At 40.9% G+C, this 7400-nt stretch overlaps 1 pseudogene across 1 annotated transcript; it reads left to right on the top strand.

The window, feature by feature from the left end:
• Window positions 1–901: 901 nt before the first annotated feature.
• LOC307097000 (small ribosomal subunit protein uS2-like) lies at window positions 902–1788 on the top strand (annotated as a pseudogene). The gene has a single exon. The product of its transcript is annotated as a small ribosomal subunit protein uS2-like (transcript).
• Window positions 1789–7400: the final 5612 nt, after the last annotated feature.

The following is a 7400-nucleotide window of genomic DNA, read 5'->3' as shown; positions in this document are numbered from 1 at the left end:
CTACTACAAAATAAAAAGCTTCTGTACATCAAAAGAAACCATGAACAAAACAACAAGAAAGCCCACAGCATGGGAGAACATATTTGCCAATGCTATTTCAGATAAGGGTTTAATCTCCAATATTTACAGGGAACTCATACAACTTAACAAAAGGAAGATAAACAACCCAATAAAAAAAAATGGGCAAAGGATGTAAAGAGACACTTTTCCAAAGAGGATATACAGAAGGCCAAGAGACATATGAAAACATGCTCAAAGTCACTAATAATCTGAGAGATGCAAATCAAAACAACAGTGAGGTACCATCTCACACCTGTCAGAAGGGCTATCATCAACAAATCAACAAATAACAAGTGCTGGTGAGGATATGGAGAAAAAGGAACCCTCGTGCACTGCTGGTGGGAATGCAGACTGGTGCAGCCACTGTGGAGAACAGTATGGAGTTCCCTCAAAAACCTAAAAATGGAACTCCCATTTGACCCAGTCATTCCACTTCTAGGACTATATCCCAAGAAACCAGAAACACCAATCAGAAAGGATATATGCACCCCTATATTCATAGCAGCACAATTTACAATAGCTAAGATTTGGAAACAACCTAAGTGCCCATTAGCAGATGAGTGGATTAAGGAACTGTGGTACATCAATGGAATACTATGCTGCTTTAAAAAAGAAGGAACTTTACCATTTGCAACAGCATGGATGGACCTAGAGAGCATTATGCTAAGCAAAATAAGGCAGTCAGAGGAAGATAAATGTCACATGATCTCACTCATATGTGGGATATAATGAACCACATACACTGATGAAGAAAAATATATCCAACTTTCTGCGCTACCCAGGGAGGGCTCCATATGCCGTTGTTCTCGGTTCCCACGTAACTTAAAGGGAAACTTTCACAATGTCCAGAACGCTTGATGTCCTGGAAATGAAGGAGGAAGATGTCCTCAAATTCCTTGCAGCAGGAACCCCACTTAGGTGGCACCAACCTTGACTTCCAAATGGAACAGTGCATCTACAAAAGGAAAAGTGATGGCATCTACATCACCAATCTGAAGAGAACCTGGGAGAAGCTTCTGCTGGCAGCTCGTGCCATTGTTGCCATCGAAAACCCAGCTGACCTCAGTGTCATATGGTCCAGGAATCCTGGCCCGCGAGCCGTGCTGAAGTTTGCTGCTGCCACTGGAGCCACTCCTGTTGCCGCTGCTTCACTCCTGGAACCTTCACCAACCAGATCCAGGGGGGCTTCCGGGAGCTGACACTTCTGGTGGTTACCGATCCCAGGGCTGACCACCAGCCTGTCACAGAGGCGTCTTATGTTAACCTGCCCACCATTGCTCTGTGTAACAGACTCTCCTCTGCGCTATGTGGACATTGCCATCCCTTGAAACAACAAGGGGGCTCACTCAGTGGGTCTGATATGGTGGATGCTGGCCCCGGAAGTACTACGCATGCGTGGCACCATCTCCCGTGAACACCAGTGGGAAGTCATGCCTGATCTTTACGTCTACAGAGATCCTGAAGAGATTTAAAGGAAGAGCAAGCCGCTGCTGAAAAGGCTGTTACCACGGAGGAATTTCAGAGTGAATGGACTGCTCCTGCTCCTGAGTTCACTGCTGCTCATCCTGAGGTTGCAGACTGGTCTGAAGGCATGCAGGTGCCCTCTTCTTACCCATTCAGCAGTTTCCTACCGAAGACTGGAGGGCTCAGCCTGCCACTGGAGACTGATCTGCAGCCTCCACTGCTCAGGCTACTGAATGGGTAGGAACTACCACTGAGTGGTCCTAAGCTGTTCTCCCACAAATTCTTAACAGGTCAGAAATAAGATTGATGGAAAATAAACAGTTTCTAAAAGAAAAAAAAAATTCAGAGACAAGGGGCAGAGAAGGGGGGTTAGAGATCAAACAAAGGACTTGTATGCATGCATATTAGCATAACTAATGGACACAGACATTGAGGGAGTGGGGCTTGCCCTTGGGGTGGGAGTAGATGGGGGCGGGGGGTGGGGGGTTGTATTCAATCAGGGAAAAAGGAGACATATGTAATACTTTAAACAATAAAAAAAAAAAAAGGAAACTATATGCTCCCTTTCTTCTGGGCCCTTTTTTTCCTTACTAGTGGAAATAAAAAAAGGTAATTTTTTCATATCTAATTTTAAAAATTCTACCCTAACCACACTATATTGGTTGATCAAAAAGCAAGGGAGTATGGAAAGTTTAGCTAACATTTTTCTAATTAATCTTGTTATAATGGTAAAATAGAGTACACTTGAGAGATGGAATGCAAATTCTTATGAAGAACTTTTCATTTTTTAATTTTAAGTTCACTGTTACTTATTAAACAGATTCATGTTTGCACTAGGCACTTAGAATACAGCAATAAACTCCACATGTTTTAAACATATATCCCAAAGCATCAAAGAATTGTTAACAAAGGAGAGTTAGGTGGAGGACTTAGAAGGAATAGGAGTTTTTTGCCTGCTTGTGTTGATGATACTTCACAGTCAATATAACCATTTGATTCAGCTGAGGATATGCTAGACTGGACAAAGTTTTATGGGAGAGCCTACCTACTACCCCAACACAATCGTGGTTAAAGGGAATGGTAATGACTCACATTGCATGGAGGCCTTAGTATGAGAATGCAGGTGTAGAGTTCAATCCATATGATTTCAAAGTAAGCCAAACTGAGCCAGAATTCTCTTAGGCAGTGTGAGCCAGTGCTCTCCAGTAGGGCAGAGAAGTGTGATCCTACATTTATATATGCTAAGTGTAAGACCTAGGGAACTATAATAATATAATCACTTTGGTGGTTAGAACAAGATTTATTTCACTGATGAAAATACACTGGACCTAGATCAAGAGAGCTTGTCAATGGATTATTAGGGTGAATGGAATGCTGTGGAAGTATTTAGCTAACATTTAAAAACAAACTCTTAATTAAAAGCATTTGTGATGAGGCTCAATCCTGGTATTTGTTCTTGGATTAATTCTTTATTGCAGTTCTATCCAAGTTGCTCAAGTAAGTGTAAATATATATCTGTACCAAACACCAAAAACCCACGCACTTACTGTATGTTAGATTTTATTTTCATTGTGTCCATTCATTCAGTCTTAGGAACCAAAGAAATTATTAATACCACATGGACATCTATTCTTCCCTTGGCTATTCTATAAACTACCTGATCACTCCAAAAATGAATCAAGCAAAGGTTTAAAGTGGATGCCCCTCTCTTTGCTGATATTTTTTCCCCCATTGACTTTTAGAGAGAGTGGAAGGGAGGGAGGGAGAAAGAGAAAGAGAGAGAAACATTGATGTGAGAGACACACATCAATTAATTGCCTCCCAATCATGATGACCAGGGCCAGGGATTGAACCTGCAACTCAGGTAGGTGCTCTTGACTGGGACTTGAACACATGACCCTTCTATGCACAGACTGACACTCTAACCACTGAGCAATACCAGCCAGAGCTTTGCTGGATTTTTTTAAGCACTAATTAGTACTTCTTAAGAAGTTTATATTAATATCATTTTGTTTATTATGATCTTAATCTTTTTTTCATTCTTCTTTTGTGTCCATAAAAATGGGAGACTTGGAGGTCCATTCCTGAGTAATTTAATCCTAATAGCAGGGAGAAGTCAAATATATAGACAACATTTCTTTTAAAAATATATTTTTAATTGATTTTAGATAAAGAAGGGAGACATAAATAGAGAAACATTGATGTGTCATTAAATGGCTGCCCCCCTCACCATGCCCCAGGGATGGAACTAGCAACCCAGGTACACACCCTGACTGGGAATCAAACTGATGACATTTGGTGCATGGGAGGACATTCCAACTAACTGAACCACAGTGGCCATGCCAGATAACATTGCTTAGTAGTTCCCCCAAGTACTTTTATTTAAAAATCTTATTTACTAGAGGCCCGGTGCACAAAATTTGTGCATGGGGGGGGGTCCCCTCAGCCAAGCCTGCACCCTCTCCAATTGGGAACCCTCAGGGGATGTCCGACTGCCGGTTTAGGCCTGATCCCAGGGATGAGGCCTAAACCATCAGTTGGACATCCCTCTCCCAATCCTGGACTGCTGGCTCCCAACTGCTCACCTGCCTGTCTAATCACCCCTAACTGCCCCCCCCCCCCCCCCCCGCCAGCCTGATCACCCCTAACCGCCTCTACCTGCAGGCCTAATTGCCCCACGCAGGCTGCTGTTTGGCCATTTGGTCATCCCTCACTAACCCCCCTGCCGGCCTGGTTGCCCCACACAGCCTGTTAGGTTGTCCATATAGTTGTTTCAGTCATGACAGCCCCTAGCTTTTTATATATTAGGATTCTTCTATAATGACTGCAAATATTAGAGAGTAAGCAAGATGGTTGGGTCCTCCCACTCCTAACTGTAAAATATGTTTGAACAATCTTTTGAATGAGGGAAAAGTTATTAGAGAGCAAAGTCAGTAAACTATGGCCATGGGCCAAATACAGTTCAGAGCTTGTTTTTGTAAATAAAGTTTAATTGTAACACAGCCACATTCATTTTCTCATATATAATATGACTGCTTTCACACTAAAGTAGCAGGATTGAATATTTGCAACAGAGACCCTCTGGCTTGCAAAGATGAAATTATTTCCTATCTGGACATTTCCAGAAAAAGTTTTTAAACTCCTGTATATAGAAAAAGGAAGAGAGAGCATTCCAGTCAAGAGCATAACCCTATATATGTCAAACGAGATCATACGGATAATCAAGGAACAATTTGTAGGTTAATTTCTAGGACTATTAATTTGAGTAATAAAAGGTATCTGGAGTGTAATTCTGAGAAGGAGAATAAAGCTCAAATGATTCTTGAATTCTGGATAGAACTGCTCAGAGAAACTAGAAGCTGAGAGTTAGTGAAGAATTTCAAATGGAATTTACTGAATATAATTAATTATTATCATCTAGTACTTGTTAATTTTTACTGTTACAACTTGTACATAATAGATTAATCTGGATATTATGTTTTAATTTCAGGTGCCAGTACATTATCAGATGAAAGCAAAATTAGACATAGAAAGGAGCATTCCATGGATATAGGAGGCACTCTAGTCTTGGTGCAGTTATTTTTTTCTTCTATTAATAGCAGTGATGGCGAACTTATGACACACGTGTCAGCACTGACACGCATAGCCATTTCTGATGACACGCGGCCGCTGAGGCGGCCCCATGCCGAGGATGAAACATTTGCTGCTCCTGAGGATGAAACATTTGCGACTAGAGTCTTAACTCCAAGACTCTAGTCGCAAATGTTTCATCCTCCCCTATTAGACACTGTGCCAGAGGTCTGTAGGCCAAAACAACAGAAGTCCGGCACAGAGTGTCTAGTTCTGGGACTTCCGGTTAAGCTGGGATCTTTGCCTTCACTTCCGCCGGCAGAGCAGGGAGAAGCGGAACACAGCGGGGGAACGCCTCTCTGGGGGCCCTGCTATTACCAGTAACCAAATAACAGTTAACCACAGCAACCATTATCTACTGTTCTGGGGTGTCATGGATTTCTAATCCATCATTACTGAGATAAGTGAGGGGGAGGCTGGGAGAGGCGAGGGTTTGTGGCGTGCTATGGGTGCCATTTCCCGCCATTAGAAATAGCGGCAGCCATTTTAATTCACATAAGGAACACCATCTTGCTCCATAGTGCAGACTCCATTTCACCACTATTACTGTTGTGCATCCTTATTAACCCCTATTTCTGCTTATTAACCCTGCCCTTTCCTAAAAGACAGTTATATGCACCATTTTGTGGTTAGTTAGGCTAGTTAACCCCTAATTGCCTGCAGGCCTAACAAGCTATCTATAATTCTATCTTCTGTCACTGCCCCCCTGATGGAGAACCCAAAAAATAAAAAACTAAGGTTAAGTAAAGGAAGTGGTAGTAGCAGTGGCCGACCCTTTCAAGAGACATGGACCGAGATGTATGGCTTTATAGAAAAAAATGGCAGATCATTTTGCGTTCTATGTACTGAAACGGTAGTAAGCAGAACGTGGAATACAAATAGACATTTTGAAACTAATCATTCCCAGCTCTTGGAAAAAAGTGAGGATGAAAGGAAGGAATACATTTCTAGGCAGCTACACCTTTATAAGAACCAATCTAATTCCATCCTTAAATTTATGAAAGGCTCTACAAATTTAACATCTGCAAGTTTGAGCATTGCTCACTCTTTAGCTCAGCATGGAAAAGTGCTCAGTGAGGGAGAATTTATTAAAGAAACTCTCCTAAGATGTGCACCAGTTCTATTTCATGATATGCAGAATAAAGATGCAATTATTAAGAGAATATCTGAGTTACCACTCAGTAGAAATATCATAAAAGACCGAATGAGACTGAACAAAAACGTACAACATCAATTAAAGAGAGACATAAGGAAATGTAAATATTTTTCGATCTCTCTTGATGAAACTACTGATGTCACATCACATGCTCAGTTGGCCATTATTGGTTGATATTCTGATGGTCTCACAATGAGAGAGGAGTTGATAAAGTTAGTATCAGTGTCAACAAGTAAATCAGGAAGTGAAATATGTAAGGTTGTTATACAAACATTTCGTGACCTAAGCATTGTTATCTCTAAAGTTGTGTCAGTGACAACAGATGGGGCACCAAATATGGTGGGGGAAAAAGTCGGATTTGTCAAATTGTTTACAGAAGCTATTGGACATCCGATTGTGCCTTTTCATTGTATTATCCATCAGGAGGCTTTATGTGCCAAGGCAGGATTCACTGACTTAAACGACTTAATGTCAGTTGTTACAAAAATAGTTAATTTAATAGCTGCTCGCCCCCTTCACAAGCGAGAATTTTCGGCACTTTTACTGGAGGTTGATTCCACCTACAGTGGACTGCTGATGTACAATAATGTAAGATGGCTGAGCTGAGGCAAAGTTCTTGAACGCTTTGTGGAGTGCTTTGAAGAAATTAAGGTATTTCTTGACGATAAGGATCTGGGAAACTTTCCTCAGCTTAATGATGATAAGTGGGTCAAAACCCTGATGTTTTTTACAGATCTCTCTGTTCATATTAATGAACTGAACTTAAAGTTACAAGGTTTTGGCAAAAGTATTGACATTATGTGTGGATACATAAAAGCTTTTGAAAATAAAGTTAAAATTTTCAAGCGAGATGTAGAAACTAAAACTTATAAGAATTTTTCTTGAGTAACAAAGTATTTTGAGAAGGCCAGTGCAGCTGTACAAAATGAAATGGAACTCTTGCATATGAAGTACCAGCATGTTTTAGACTCGTTACTTGACCAGTTTAGTGATAGATTTAGTCAATTTAGAAGTCTAGAACAGACCATGAAAATAATTAAGTATCCTGATGAGTAGTCTACAGTAGTTTGGAATTAAATGGTTTCCAATG

The sequence above is a fragment of the Cnephaeus nilssonii genome, assembly GCF_951640355.1.
Source record: "Cnephaeus nilssonii genome assembly, chromosome: 3".
Taxonomy (NCBI): Eukaryota; Metazoa; Chordata; class Mammalia; order Chiroptera; family Vespertilionidae; genus Cnephaeus; species Cnephaeus nilssonii.
This window is presented reverse-complemented; position numbering and strand designations above follow the sequence as displayed.